The following is a 16,860-nucleotide window of genomic DNA, read 5'->3' as shown; positions in this document are numbered from 1 at the left end:
CCCCCTTCTACCTATTCTGAACATTATTTGCCCTCCATCTTGTATCATAATTCGACCGAAACACAAAATGGTGGACTCCCGTTACGCTTAAGGTTCGCATACCAGGGCGCTCACCGGTTCGCGTACCGGGTCGCTTCCTGGGAAGCGCACCATCAAAAAAGGTGGGAAAGTAGTTCACACAAAAGCCACTTGAGACAATTTCACCAAATATAGATTAGCTCATACTACATACCAATCCCTACCATTTTCACAAATTTGATTGGAATTCCATTTAACCATTTAGCCTATAGAACTCACTAAATACCGTGAGGTAAATTACTTCACAAAACACATCTGAAGTGTTGGAATTGACAACCAATTAAAATGTTACTTTCATTTTCTACTTTTTTTACCTGACATTTGATTGGTTATGTACCCGAATATATATAAAGGAAGAGAAGGAAACACAGCCATTTTGACTACTACTTCCTGGTGTACATTTCTATTAGAATTTTCATTAATAACTTCAACTTCTTTTTAAAGGTAAGTTGTTATTTTTAAAACTGAAGTATATTGAGCACTTTAAGTTAATATGGCAAACTTTTTCTGTTAGTTATATACTATCCCTCTGTAGTACTTATACATTTAGATACACTTTTTTATATTCCTACTTCCACTCTGATACTATACACTGCCCAAAGATAAATTCTCTGTTAAAAACTACCTATCTAAAATTAATCCCAACAGTGCCCTACCTCTACTAATATATATATTTTTTTATGCAAATTTCAGGAAAAATGGAAAGTGAACAAAACATTTCATTTGAAATTGTCCTTCCAGAGTCCAACACAGAAATCATTGATCCAAATGAGATTGAATTTATGGATGAATCTTGGGACCAAGAACTACTGCAATGTGTACAAGCAGTAGATAACCTCCTTGCAAATGAGGACATTTTACAACCTCAGAGACTACAATCTATATTCCATGATTATGAAATTTCTGACAATGAAATGTTAGAAAGTTTAATAAATTATGAAACACAATAAAAAAAACTTAAAAAAAAAAAAAAAAATAATCAACAAAACCAACAATCAATTAACATACAGCATTTGAAAAGTCTATCATTCATTTTTCATTGTGATACGCTCCCCAGAACGCTTCCCGGTTCGCGTACCGGGCGCTAACCACGAAAAAAAATATTTTTATTTTTTTTATTTTTTGCTTAGCGGGGCCCCTTTAAAGCCTCCACATCAAACCTAGGGGGTCAGGGAGGAGCTAGTATGCCCCCTTATGGTTATTTCCCCCTTTGTTTTGGCCTCCTCTTGTCTCTCAATCCTACCGAGAGACAAGATGGCGGCCGCTCCGGACTGTTTAGAATGTTGACAGACACCGGAGAGCCAATCAGCTTAGCTACGCGAAGTTCCGGTACGCTTAAGGTCCGCGGACCGGAGCGCTGCCCAGAGCGCGCTTACAGATATATATCTTTTTTTAAACGTTAATTTCTCAAAATCCACTGGAGCACATATATTGAGACCTACAAAAGGCACATCGGGCTACCAGTCCCTACAATTTTGCCAAGTTTCGTGCAAATCCATTCAGCCGTTCGGGCTAAAAGTGAGGCTAACCGCCCTATGGAAAACTCAATGTTAAAAACACGTTTTGGGACCCCCCTTTTTTCTCGGCCCCCCCTGGACGAACCCCCCCAACATTTTCAGGGGCTGCTCAGAAACAAAATGTTCCATTTTCCTGAAAATTTCAGCCAATTCCGTCCACAAACGCCAAAGTTATTAGACATAGAATTTTCAAAAAACCCATAGAGAAAAAATCCTAACTATATATACCTACTGGCGACCGCCAGTAGGTAATATATAGATATATATATATATCTATATATCTATATATATATATATATTATATATATATATATATATATATATATATATATATATATATATATATATATATATATATATATATATATATATATATATATATATATATATAACCTACTGGCGGTCTCCAGTAGGTAGGTATATGGGGCGATGAGGACATCTTGTGTCCTGAGGACCTCAGGACTGAAGTGGACTTCATCCCCCGAGCAGCAGTGTACAAGGAGGCACGTTTGCAGAAAGGTGCAAAAAGGGTATGTGGACTCGGACCACTCTCAGCAATCCTGTTGTGTGGGGCTTACTAGAGATAACAGGAGGGCTAGTTGGCCCCCAGGGACTCTCAGGAGGCAAAGGGACTTCATTCCCTACCCAAGAGGGCAGACGCCAGGAGGCGCCATTACAGAGTGGTGGAGAAAGGAGGTGTGGTCTGTGTCCACCTCTCAGCAATCCCACTATCTGGGGATTTCTGGATGCATCAGGTAGGCTAGTTGGCCCACAAGGACCCCCAGCAGCGAAGGGATTAAGAGGGTGCCAGGGAGTGTGCTTGCAGACTGGTGGTCAAAGGGCCCGTGGCCTGCTATAAGTACTTACCAATGCTGCTGTGTGGGACTTACAAGAGGTAATAGAAAGGGTAGTTGGCCCCCAAGGTTGTCCTTGGGGGTCAACAACCCCTCCTGTTACCTCCAGTAAGTCCCACAAACCTTGGGGGTAAACTACTCCTCCTGTTACCTCCAGTAAGTCCCACACAGTGGGATAGCTACACACACCCTTTCTCCACTACTCTGCAAATTTGCCTCCTGGAACACTACGGGTTGGGGGATGAGGTCCACTTTACTCCTGAGGGACTTTAGGGGCTACAAAGTCCTCCTGGTACCTCTTGTAAGTCCTATGCAGCGGAATTCCTGAGCACTGGTTGGAGGCTCAGCCCCCTTTCTTCACCAGTCTGAAAACGCGACTACCAGTTAAAGAAGCATATGTAATGTAATAGGTCTCGCATTTGCAAGAGTTAGAACTAATAGCATTGTAAATGTAAAAGTGTTTCACTGATATTGTTAGGAATGGAGTGGATGTACGTTGTGTCAAGTGGATTTATGTGGTATGCTGTGCAGTAACATGATGTGGATAGAAAGTATGTGGTAGTAAGTGTATAGGAAATATCTAGAGGGGGATTATGTGTTATGGGGAGTAATTATGTGGTATGGTAGTCTGTGTTGTGGAGTGGTAACCTCGGGTTTAGTCTTCCTCGTTTCCATAGAAGCTAAACTATGAACTCAATGAGACAGAAAAAAAAAAGAATCACTGAGGAGCACTTCTGGACCTAGTCAGAGGTATGAGCAGGTCCACTGGAATTATGCAACTGTTTGGCTGCACCGACTTTCGCACAATTATAAATTTTCTGCATTAGCCACATAATCCATTATCTGCTGCCTAATCTGCATATTTGAACAAAAAAGACTTGTTTCAAGCTCAAAAGGCTCAAATGTTGCCAAAAATACAGCGACAAGTGTTACAGCGTGGTGGAACCTAGAATGGTTACTTGTTACTTATTGCTAAATGTGGGTGTTAAATTGGTACTAATGGTAGGCAAGCCACTCCTGCTTCTTTCTGCTCCTCTCTTGCCTCTTTCTGCATTTCTGTTGCTTCTTTCTGTACTTTTCTTTCATTTTCTGCACTTTTCTTGCCTCTTTCTGCAAATCTCCTCTACATTCTGCACTTCTTTTGCCTCTTTCTGTACCCCTCTTCCCTCTTTCTGCCACCCTCCTGCCTCTTTCTGCACCTCTGTTCCTTCTTTCTGTACTTCTTTTGTTTCTTTATGTATCTCTCTTGCTACTTCTTCAGCTCTCTTGCCTCTTTCTCCACCTTTGTCACCCTTTATGCATCTCTGTTGCTTCTTTCTGCACTTCGCTTGTCACCTTATCTACCCCTCTTCCCTCTTTCTGCACCTCTGTTGCTTCTCTTTCTTCTTTCTGCACACCTCATGACTCTTTCACACCTCTCTTCCCGCACCCGTCTTGTCTCTTTCTGCACCTCTGTTGCTTCTTTTTGCACTTCTTTTGTTTCTTTCTGTACCTCTCACTTCTTTCTGTACCCCTTTTGCCTCTCTCTGCACCCCTCTTCCCTCTTTCTGCACCCCTCTTGCCTCTTTCTGTACCTCTGTTCCTTCTTTCTGCACTTCTGTTTCTTTCTACATCTCTCCTGCTTCTTTTAGCACCCCCTTGCCTCTTTCTCCAACCATTCACCCTCTTTCTGCACTCCTGTTGCCTCTCTCTGCACCCCTGTTCTTTCGTTCTGCACTTCTTTTGTTTCTTTCTGAACATCTCTTGCTTCTTTCTGCACCCCTCTTTTTGCAACCCTCTTGCCTCTTTTTGCACCTCCGTTACTTCTTTCTGCACTCCTCTTCCTTTTGTCTGCATTCCCCTTCATTCTTTGTGCACCCTCTTACCTCTTGCTGCACCTGTTTCTTCATTCTGTACTTCTTCTGTTCATTTCTGTACCTCACATGCTTCTTTCTGCGCCCCTTTCCTCTTTCTCTACCCTCTTCCCTCCTTCTGCATCCCTCTTGCCTCTTTCTGCACCTCTTGCTTTTTTCTACACCTCTCTTGCTTCTTTCTGCACAACTTGTGCTTCTTTCTGTACCCCTCTTCCTGCACCCCTGTTCTCCCTTTTTGCATCTCTGTTGCTTCCTTTTGCACTTCCCTGCCTCTTTCTCCACCCCTCATCCCTCTTTTTGTACCTCTATCCCTTCTTTCTGCAACCTTTGGGCCTATTTATGCACCCCTCTTCCCTCTCCACTATAGCCTCTTACTGCATCTCTGTTCCTTCTTTCTGCACTTCACTTGTTTCTTACTGCAACTCTGGTGCTTCTTTCTGCTTGCCACTTGCTTCTTTCTGCACCCCTAGTGCCTCTTTTACACCCCTCTTCCGTCTTTCTTTATCCCTGTTGCTGCTTTCTGCACCTCCGCTCCTTCTTTCTGCACTTCTTTTGTTTCTTGCTGCACATCTCATGCTTCTTTCTGCATTCCTCTTCCCTCTTTTTGCACCCCTATTGCCTCTTTCTGCATCTCTGTTGCTTCTTTCTGTACCTCTGTTGTTTCTTTCTGCAGCACTCATGCTTCTTTCTGCACCCCTCTTCCCTCTTTCTGCACCCCTCTTGCCTCTTTCTGCACCTCTGTTCCTTCTTTCTGCTCTTCTTTTGTTTCTTTCTGCACCTCTCTTTCTTCTTGCTGCACCACTCTTTCCTATTTCTCCACCCCTAATCCCTCTTTCTGCACCACTGTTGCTTCTTTCTGCACTTCCCTTGCTTCTTTCTGCACCTCTGTCCCTTCTTTCTGCAACCCATATGCTTCTTTCTGAACCTCTTTTCCCTCTTTTTCCTGCCCTCGTGCCTCTTTCTGCACCTCTGCTCCTTCTTTCTGCTATTCTTGTGTTTCTTTCTGTACCTCTCTTGCTTCTTTCTGTACCACTCTTGACACTTTCTCCACCCCTGTGCCCTGTTTTTGCCTCTCTGTTGCTTCTTTCTGCACTTCTCTTGCTTTTTTCTCCACCCCATCCCTCTTTCTGCACCACTGTTGCTTCTTTATGCACTTCTCTTGCTTCTTTCTGCACCTCTGTCCCTTCTTTCGGCAACCCATATGCATCTTTCTGTATCCCTTTCCCTCTTTTTCCTCCCACTTTTGCCTCTTTCTGCACCTCTGTTCCTTCTTTCTGTACTTCTTTTGTTTCTTGCAGCACATCTCTTGCTTCTTTTTGCACCCCTCGTGCTTCTTTCTGCATCCCTCTTTCCTCTTTTTGCACCCCTTTTGCCTCCTGCTGCACCTCTGTTGCTTCCTTCTGCACTACTCTTGTTTCTTTCTCTACCTATCTTGCTTCTTTCTGCACCACTTGTGCTTCTTTCTGTACACCTCTTCCCTCTTTCTGCACCCCTCTTGCCCTTTTCTGCACCTCTGTTCCTTCTTTCTGCTCTTCTTTTGTTTCTTTCTTCTCCTCTCTTGCTTCTTTTTGTACCCTCTTGCTACTTTCTCCACCCCTTTTCCCAGTGTGTGCATCTCTGTTGCTTCTTTTTGCACTTCTCTTGCCTTTTTCTCCACCCCTCATCCCTCTTTCTGTACCTCTGTTGCCTCTTTCTGCACTTCTCTTGCTTCTTTCTGCACCTCTGTCCCTTCTTTCTGCAATCCTTGTGCCTCCTTCTGTACCTCTATTCCTTTTTTCGGCTCCGCTCTTGCCTCTTTCTGCACCTCTCTTTCTTCTTTCAGCACTTCTTTTGTTCCTTTCTGCCACTCTCTTGCTTCTTTCTGTATCCTTCTTGCCTCTTTCTCCACCCCACTTTCCCATTTCTGCATCTCTGTTGCTTCTTTCTGCACTTCTGTTGCTTCTTTCTGTACCTCTCTTGCTTCTTTCTGCACCCCTCGTGCCTCTTTCTGCACTCCTCTTCCCTCTTTCTGCACCTTTGTTGTTTTTTTCTGCACTTCTTTTGCTTCGTTCCTGCCTCTCTTGCTCCTTTCTCCACCCCTCTTACCTCTTTCTCCACCCCTCTTCTGTTTTTTCATCTCTGTTGATTCTTTCTGCCCTTTGCTTGCCTCTTTTGCCTCCCCTCATCCTTCTTTCTGCACCTATGTTGCTTCTTTCTGTACTTCTCTTGCTTATTTCTGTACCTCTCTTGCTTCTTTCTCCACTCCTTGTGCCTGTTTCTGCACCCCTCTTTCTGCACCCCTCTTGCCTCTTTCTGCATCTCTGTTCCTTCCTTCTGTACCCCTTTTACCTCTTTCTGCAACATGAAAACAATACAATGAAGGATGAAATATACTCATATGGTACTTGGCTGGGTAAATTAGGTGCAGAAATACGTGATGAAATATGTGACTTTATATGTGGGAACATTGTCAGTGAGACAAGTGAAGAAAGGATTGAGTTTTTGGCTCTGGAACTAAATATTGTGAATAATAAAATCTGTAGTAAGTTACACAGAAAGAAAACAGCTGGTAACAGTTTACTACAAGCACAAAGCTGTCACCCTAAAAACCTCATAAACAGCATCCCCTTTGGGGAATTATTGCATGCAAAACGCAACTGTAGTACAGAGGATGACTACAGTAGAGAAGAACTAGTCATGACACAAAGATTCAGGGATCGAGGTTACAGCCTAGCCACCATCAAGTCAGCTGTTGATAAAGTGGCCAAGTTACAAAGGGAAGAACTGTTTATGGAAAATGAGCCAGAACCAACTAATAATCAGCTTAGGTTTATTACCACGTACCATAACCAGGCTTGGGAGGTACGTAAAAGCTTGACGAAATTCTGGGAGATCCTTAAAACAGATGAGGACCTACAGGACAACATTGGTGCATATCCTTCGATGACCTTTAGAAAAAATAGATCATTGAAGGATACTCTGATGACTAGTAGTATCAAGGAACCTAAAAAGCCTAATCCTATACAAGGATTCTTCACCTCTATCAAGTGCAAAGCATGTAGATACAGCCAGAACTGCAAAACAGTTAAATTATGTAGTGAAAAAGCAGCTTTTAAGATCATGAGACACTTTACATGTGATACAGATTTTGCATTATATGAACTAAAATGCCCCTGCAATCTGTAATATATCAGAAGTACCATCAACAAGGTTAAATTGCGTATTCTGGAACATTTACGTGCGATCACCAAAAATGATAAACAATATCCGGTCGCCCGCTATTTCAGTGTTAAACATAATCAAAATCAAAATGTTCTGAAGTTCTGTGTGTTGGATTCGATCCCACCAAGAGAAAGGGGAGGGAACCGCACTCTTGAACTGAGAAAACTGGAATCCAGAATGATTATAAAATACAATAAAGCTGAATTCAGACAAGACGGAGGTCCTCATCCTCGGACCCACCCCGTCAGCCTGGGACGACTCCTGGTGGCCCACATCGCTAGGCACAGCCCCGGAACCCATCGACCATGCACGCAATCTGGGGTTCATCCTCGACTCCACCCTCTCCATGACTAAGCAAGTCAACGCCGTCTCCGCGTCTTGCTTCAACACCCTCCGGATGCTACGCAGGATCTTCAAATGGATCCCTCCCGACACGAGAAAAACCGTCATCCAGGCCCTCATCACCAGCAGACTCGACTACGGGAACGCCCTCTACTCAGGAACAACAACCAAGCTCCTGAGACGACTACAACAAATCCAGAACGCCTCGGTACGACTGATCCAAGACGTCCCCCGACGCAGCCACATCACACCCCACCTGAGAGGACTTCACTGGCTCCCCGTCAACAAGAGAATCACCTTCAAGCTCCTCACCCACGAACACAAGGCGCTACACAACACCGGACCAACATACCTCAACAACCGACTCAGCTTCCACCCCCCCACCCACAACCTCCACACTTCCACCCTCGCCACAGTTCCTCGTATCCGGAAAACCACTGCCGGTAGCAGATCCTTCTCCTACCTCGCCGCCAAGACCTGGAACGCTCTCCCTACCAGCCTACGACAGACCCAGGACCTGCTGGCCTTCAGAAGACTTCACAAGACCTGGCTCTTCGATCAGTGACAGCCCTCCCCCCCCCACCCCCAGCGCCTTGAGACCCTCACGGGTATGTAACGCACTCTACAAATGCTTTGATTGATTGATTGATTGAATACAAGAGTCCCTGGGGTTTGAATCAGGATGAAGAGATGTCGATACATTTGAGATAATTAAACAGTCCTGAGCTGCGCCCATTCGTTACTGCCTTTCTTTTAATACGTTTTTAACAAGTTCTGGTTATGTTTTAAAATAAAGGATTTTTTATGTTTGGTAACATGAGTTGTATTTGTTTTTGTTGCAGAAATGAAGAAGAAAAAATAAATTGGAGTTGTGGCTGATTCCATAGAAAGAAAAATGAAATTTAGCTCACTGGAGCATGATTGTCAACTATCTATATAACGTTGTTTGGTGAATTATGAATTAACCACTTGGGTTGAATGAACTATATCTTTAAAGAAAGGAGAATAAACCATTATTAATGCCTATGATGGCGGGCTAGTAACTCTTTCATGTTCATGATGAATGATTTGATTTTCTTTTTAACCACTGGGTTGAAACGAGGAGTATTATTTTTACCAAAAGAATTGTTTACAAATTAAACTTTCATTTATTTTGGAATGTTAAATAACCACGCATAATTTGTACATGCTTTAAAAACCTCTTTCGTATAGTATGTTTACTATGTCTATTTTGCCAAACTGAATTGAACCCTGCACCTTTAAATGTTTGTACTGCACTTTACCCGTGAACAAGCAGTGAGGTTAACTGCGAAATGCGTTGGGCACCCGTTGCAATAAAGACCGTCTGTTTGCATTAAGGCCACATCACCAGTGAGTTTTATTTCTCATAAAACTAGATCTTTGTTGCAATACTGGGGAGTTGCCTCCCGGCCGTGCTACCCGCCGTAGAAAGAGGCTTTGGTCTTGCCATAAAGTTACGTTGGATATATATATATATATATATATATATATATATATATATATATATATATATATACTCATTTTTCCAAAAGACGGAATGTCAACGCTTTGACGTTTGGTAAAATTCTTTATTGTCAGCTGAAAAGAGTAGGACGCGTTTGCCATTTTAACTGTGCATGTTTCCGTGTCACTTGCGGACTACAACCATGAAAAGTGAAGACATATTCATAGTTTTTTAAGTTATTACATTACACCCATCTATTGCCGCTTAGTTGAATGAGGTTACAAATCATAAAACCTTCATCAGATGCATATGCCAGCAATGTGTATCACAGTTGGGGATGTTGTCAGATTATTCCAAACATTCATGTTACATTACAGCATGTTGTCGAGAAACTAGCGCCGTATCTGAAGCCGACCACTACATTCCCTCCCACTCGCAAATCTGAAGAGATCATTCATATTTCAATGCACATGTATTATTAATAAATTTTGATCATTCCCTGCCCTAGTGGGCCATGATTACATTGCATCTCTACCTACCATCTCTCGTATACTTTACGGCACTACAGGTTTAGACATCACATATATTATATTAAAAGACAGCGCATGTGCGCATACCTCATTCGTTGATCTACCAATCTAGCCCATGTGGGCATGATAGCTCCCCTAGATACTTGGTATCATACAAAATACTATTACATTTGACTTTGCATTTTTTACCGTAGTGCACAATGTGAATGTGAAAAGATTAAAAACAGTTAAAAATAACAGGATCATTGGAATAATTCATAAGTATGTGTAAAGATCTTCTTCCACATTCAAACCCATAGGGGTCTTGTTGTTAAGTTTGATAATGTAACTTGATTCAAGTTTCCGTAGGGTTTTCTGTCCATCACTCCCCCCGGTGTTAACTGGTACAGCATCTATTACAAAGTATGTTAGCCCACTCACATCTTTGTTGTGGCATTGCTCGAAATGACGGGCAACTGGATAAGATTTGTCCTCATTTGTTATGGCTCTCAGGTGTGCAGCACCCACTTTTGGACTTGGAGAATTGTGCTGCATCCGTACCTCAGGCCACACGGGCCCTAAAGCATGTAGAGAGCAAACTCTGTCTTGCAAGGAAATTGCCCTTCTATTTTCTGTTCTGTGAACCCTGGCAAGTAGCTACTGGTATTCTTTCCGAAGGTACAAGCCTTGCATTTTGTGCATTTTATAAAACCGTCCTTCCTAGATAACCATATTTTGTTGGTTTTGGATGCTCTACCTACTCTCAGCATATTACTTACCAGTGCTTGTTTTAAAGAGCGTGCCCTTCTAAAGGTGATAAGAGGCCTTTTTTTTAACACACTGCTTCAAAATTGGACCATTACATATGATATGCCAATGTTTTTGTAAAATATGACGCAAATCATTGTGTTGGTTGTTGGACATGGTAATCATCCTATGCTGGTAGTTCCCTATTCTATTCCCTATTCTATTCCCTATCTTCTTTTTATACTGGGATTCAAAAGTATCTCCTTCCTCGATTTTTTGGTTACCTTATGTACTGCTGCTTCAATGCATTCTTGCGAATACCCTCTCATAACAAACCTGCTCTTTAAACACTCTATTTCCACCTCCAGGTCTCCATTGGTGCTGGTGCTCCATTGGGTTTGAGAAATAGTTTAGTGCGTAATCTCCCTTGGTGGATGTAAGCTGTCAGATCTAAAAGGTTTACCTCTACACTGCTGTAGACACTGGTGAATTTCAGATTAAATGTATTGTATTGTAGTTTTTCCACAAACTCACGGGACCTGATCTCATCCCCCTTCCAGACTACAAATAAGTCATCAATATAGCGACTTCACTGAATCACATTGTCTTGCCGTTCTTGTTGAAAAAGTGACTGGACTACCTGCTCCTCCCACCAGCCCATATGCAAATTAGCATAGCTGGGGGCGAAGCAGGTGCCCATCGCCATACCACACCGTTGATGATAAAGATCTTCATTAAAGAGGAACATTTTTTCCAAACATGTGGTAATCATTCATAGCAGCATTTGGGTATGGTGCCAGAATTTGGCAGGTCTCCCTCCTAGAAAATATCTGACTGCATTCAACCCGTCCTTGTGACGAATACTGGTGTACAAAGTCATCACATCAATCGTCATTAAAAGAAAATCAGGTTCCCATGGCACATCATACACCTTGCGTAGGAAATCCCCCGTATCTTGGATAAAAGAGGGGATCTTGGTGACTAGTGGACATAAAAAAGAATCAACAAATTTGGATGTGTGTTCAAAAGCACTATTAATGGCCGAAATATTGGGGCGACCTGGGGGATTCGTTATGCCTTTGTGTATTTTAGGAATTAGATAAAACACCGGAGTGGTTGGATTGAATATTTTAAGATAGGACAGCTCCTCCTGACTAATCAAGCCCTGTCTTTGCCATTCCAATAACTGGGTGTTGTACACATCAAAGCTTTTATACATAACTTCATTTTGAATTTTGGCATAGTTAACTCGGTTCCCTTATTGCTTGTTAGCCTCAGCAAGATATTGTTGTTTTCCCCATGAAACAACATTTCCACCTTTGTCCGCATTGCAGACAATACAATCATCATCACTGCCAAGTTTCTCCACTAAATCATAATACTCTCTCATTTGCTGAGTGGATGGTTTTCTCTTTGCATTTATTCAAGTGTACAATTCGTTAACCTCATGTATCACCAAATTACTAAAAACATCTACAGAATCCCTTGATGTCTCTGGTGTAAATTTCAAAGGTAATTTGAACTTCATTGCCTCACTGCCACCAATATCAAGTTTTTCTTCTTCGGCCAGCTGAATTGCCCTGCTTGATGTGCTGGGCAGATCTTAAGTGGCCATATCATCACCGGTCAAAGTTCCTTCCGTTTGCAAGTCTTGAAGCTCAACCATTAAATTGATATGACTGACCCTTAAGTCCCCATCTGCACGGTCTAAATTGTTAATCACGGAATTGACTGATCTTGCGGGAGCTATTGCTAAATACTTCTTCAGTTTTAATTCATTAAACAGGTCTACTCTTGTGGCAGTGTAATCCATGTCCATTTTTGGACAATAGGAAAGACCCAGTCTCAGGGTTGTAATTGTTGTGAGGTTAACAATTGTTGCGTCATTTTCAGCAATTAGTTGTTGTTTTTGGGTTTCGGTTTCTCGCTTGATGTTACATAGTTTGGCGCCTTTGCACCTCTTCCTCCTCTGCCTCTTCCTCTTGGTGGCTTGGAATCTGCTGGGAGTCTTGGCCTGAAGTTGAAACATCTCTCCTCCCTTAAAAAATCAAACTCATCTATCACTGATGGAATTGGTGTTGCTCTGACATTGGACAATCCTTCTTCCAAATCAGTGTCGAGCTCAGAACTTTGTACACTGCTTACATCCAATTGTTGAGCCTGCAAACTTGAGCCGCCCATGTTCATCCTTTGTCTTCTCATGTTTTCAAATTTTTTGGCAAAGGTGTAGATTTGACCCCTATCATAATCAATTTTATCCCGTAGGAACTTCTGGGCTTTCCTGTCCTTTATTGTGGCTTCCAATTTACTTAGACGTTCTTTCATTTCATTCATGTATTGCATAATTGGCCCTTGGTAAGCTTCTTTACTGAGCATGTCCATAATTTGTTCAATCTCCTCCATAATCTTAGCCCAATCTATTTCTGCAAACTTGATTAGGATTACTAACATCCTACTAGAAGACTCTTGGTTATTGTCAGCCGATTCCTGAGCATGTTGGGATTGGGGTCCTCATAGGTAAGGGCTCTGTTGTGTCTTATTTTTATGCTTTATGTCTTTCTTGACACTGTCCCTTTAATCTGTTAATTCCTTTTGGATCCTTCCTTACTCCTGTGTTCTTTCTCTTTGCTTGGTCTGGCAGTTGTCTGCTAGCCTGGAGAGGGACACCAGCTGTTACCTGTAGCTTATAATAAATATACCACATTATCAACATTCTTGTATGGACTTCATAACACCTTTCCCTGCAACATTTTGGCGATGTCCGGCTAGCGTTACTTGGAAGAAGCTACTGAAGGTATTGAGTTCGGCTGGTGAAGAGAACCACGCGTGAATTTCGTAAAGAAAGAGTTACTGCCAAGGAGGAATTTGCTTTCCTAACTGAACTACTGTGCTGTACGACTAAACCGGAACCGAGTTGAGACTGTGTTTGGCATATCCTGTGTCCAATATTTAAAAGAAAAAAAAACTGGAGTGTACTACTGTGGAACACAAAGATCACGGAGTGAGTACTGTTTATGTATTTTCCACACATTCGTGCATCGAAGCTGCTATCCTTCTCGATGCGACCAAATACATGTGTGATTTAATCAATCAACATACACTGTTATACGCAGTGCGACATTGAAAAGTAGGCTCCAACGCTTACCTTGAGACTCGTTCGTGCGACATTTGAAAAAGGCTGAAACGCTTTCCACGAGACGCTGTTCCTTTGAAGAACGATGCCATTGTTGTCCCTTCGAAGAGTGGAAGCTGCAGCTCCTTCTGACTCATTCCGTTACGTTCTGACGTATTGACGTTTGTTCACTACGTGATAGCGGCCATTTTCTTTTTCAACAAAAAGGTTGTTAGGTAACGTGAAAGGAGCACGAAGGAGAGAGACAGCTCCGGGATATATCGGAGTAAATGCAGTTTTGATGGTAACGTTAAATTATAATTATTTTTGGAAGCGTGTGGAGAGTCAGCGTAATTTGCGGAGAGTCAGCCTTATTATTATTTTTATAATTTAAGAATTTGTCGCTTGTTCGGATTTTTGGGCCAGTTGAAGCACACGATAAGAATAACGTGGAAATTAAAGGCAGAAAGAGAAAGATGGAAAGCAACAGTGTAGTTATGCCACTATTGTTTCTGCAGCAAAGTGGTGATCCTCCTATAGAATGGGAGGAATGTATTGAAGTATTCGAGAATTATATTGAGGCAATTAATGGCAAGGACTTCAGTGCTACGAGGAAAAGAGCGCTATTATTGAGTACCTTGGGGAAAGAGGGACAATATGCTTTTAAATTTTTGTCTCAAGGAACTAATGCTGAAGGAAGAGTTATATCTAATGTGTATTTGGAGGCAAAAGCTCGTTTAAAGAAAAGATACTCGAAAGAAGTCAACATTGTCATGGCTAGACACAAATTTTACACGCAACCTCAGCGCCAAGGGGAGAGTGTGGATCAATTTGTTACTCGCCTACGGGAGTTATCGTTGAAATGCAACTTTGGGAACATCAGAGACGAAATGATTAGGGACCAGCTCATTATCCAGTGTGGGAACAAGAAGATGCAAGAGAAGCTGTGGGCAGCGAAGAATCCTTCTTTGCAGAACGCTATTGACATTGCTAAGATAGTTGAAGAATCGGGTGCATGCATGAAGGAGATGGAACGCAAGGATATTATAAAGGAGAATGTGTCGTCTGTAGATGTTGTTGAAGAAGTGGGAGCTGTGGGAAGAAAGAAATCCTATGAAAGGAGTGAGAAGAATGTGGGGAGGAAGTTTAATAATGCTTATATTAATAGTGACTCATACAAAAGTAGAGATAAAATGTGTTCAAGGTGTGGCAGCACGTACCACACTGCTGATTATAAAAAATGCTTTGCATTGGACAAGGATTGTTTGAAATGTGGGATGTGGGGGCACTTTTCAAGAATGTGCAGGTTTGTTCCCAGAGGGAGGATTGCTTTTGTTCAACAAATAACAGGCTGATGTTGCTACGGTTGATGATGTTGAGTGAAATGTTGGAACAAGGGGTCATTGAGCAGATAGAACCCTCAAGTTGGATTTCGCCAGTTGTGATTACAACCAAATCTGATGGCAAATACAGATTCTGTGTTGATTTGCGCACACTTAATCGCAATATTATCGTGGATGGGTTTCCTCTTCCCAATATTAATGAGTTGGTGCTTTTAGTGAAAGGGGGAAATTTTTCATGAAATTAGACTTGCGGAGTGCCTATCATCAGATCGAGCTGCATGAGGAGTCGAAACATCTGACGCGTTTATCACATCTGAAGGCATTTTCCAATTAACTAGGATGTCGTTCGGGTTGGCATCGGCAGCTGGTGTGTTCCAGCGGATAATGGGTTCGGTGTTGAATGGGGTGGAAAATGTTGTTCATTTTCAAGATGACGTGTTGTTGTTCGGTAGGACGAAGGAGGAGCATGATGTGATCTTGAAAGAAGTGTTGAACAAGATGGAGTCGGCTGGGTTAACTTTGAGGAAAGATAAATGTAAGTTTGCGGTGGAAGAGGTGGAGTACTTGGGTTATACCCTGTCGGCGGATGGTGTGAGGCCTAAGCGGGACTTGTTAGAATCTATACGGAAGGCACCAGCACCTGTCGATAGGGATCAGTTGAGGTAATTTTTTGGCCTAATAGAATATTACGCGAAATGTGTTCGTAATTTTGCGGATAAGACGGAGAAAATAAGAGAATTGCTCAGGAAGGGTTGTAGGTTTAGTTGGGGCCAAGAGCAGGAGAGTGCGTTCGTTGGAATTAAGAAAGAGATATATGAAGCTGGTATTTTGACACCTTTTGATACTAAAATGGAGTCTGTTCTGACTGTTGATGCAAGTGGTGTTGGCATGGGCGCTGTGCTTGCCCAGGTACATCCTTCTGGTTTGAAAACGGTGGCGTTTGCGTCAAGGTCCCTTACTGTTTCGGAAAGGAACTACTCTATAATAGAGAGGGAGGCACTTGCTGCAGCATGGGGATGTGAGTACTTCAGGATGTATCTGTGGGGGTCTCTTTTCAGATTACAGACTGATCACAAGCCTTTGGTGAGGATATTGTCGCCGGGTGGGGCTGGGAAAGGCTCGGTGAGGTTGGCAAGGTTAGCAGCAAGACTACAAGAGTATTTGTACAGGGTGGATTATATTCCTAGTTGGAAGAATAACTTGGCAGATGGTTTGTCGAGACTTCCGCTACCATGGCAGGAGGTTGTTTGGGCTGGTGTTGAGTCATCGTTGTGTGAAGGTTCAGTAGCACCGTTGGGTGATGTAGTTGAGTTATGTTCTGGTGCCATAGGGAAGGAAAGATGGGATGAGAGCATGGCAAGTGATGGTGTGTTGCATAAGGTGAAGGAATTGATTGTTAAGGGGACTAGGCAAGAGAGTACTCTTGAGTGTGCAGTCAGACCCTTTTTGAAAGTGTTAGATGAACTGTCTATTTTGGACAAAGAGGAGAATATTGTAATGAAGGGTGACAAGTTCATACCACCACAAGATTTGAGATTCACTTTGTTCAAGTTGGCACATGAAGGCCATTTGGGTCAGTCGCTCACCAAAAAAAGGTTAAGAGAAAAATGTTGGTGGCCGTCAATGGATCAACATGTTTCTGATTGGGTTGAGAGGTGTTCTGACTGTTTTGAGAGTGAGAAAAGGTTAAAGTTAGGCACTCAGGCACCCCATGGCACTATTGAGGATCCTCTTACTCCTTGGCATTCTGTTTGCATAGCTTTTATCGGACCTTTCAATGGTCTAAGTGTAGATTTGAGATTTGCCCTTGTACTGATTAATGTCTATTCTAGATGGTTA

The sequence above is a fragment of the Lissotriton helveticus genome, chromosome 3_1, assembly GCF_964261635.1.
Source record: "Lissotriton helveticus chromosome 3_1, aLisHel1.1, whole genome shotgun sequence".
Classification (NCBI taxonomy): Eukaryota; Metazoa; Chordata; class Amphibia; order Caudata; family Salamandridae; genus Lissotriton; species Lissotriton helveticus.
This window is presented reverse-complemented; position numbering follows the sequence as displayed.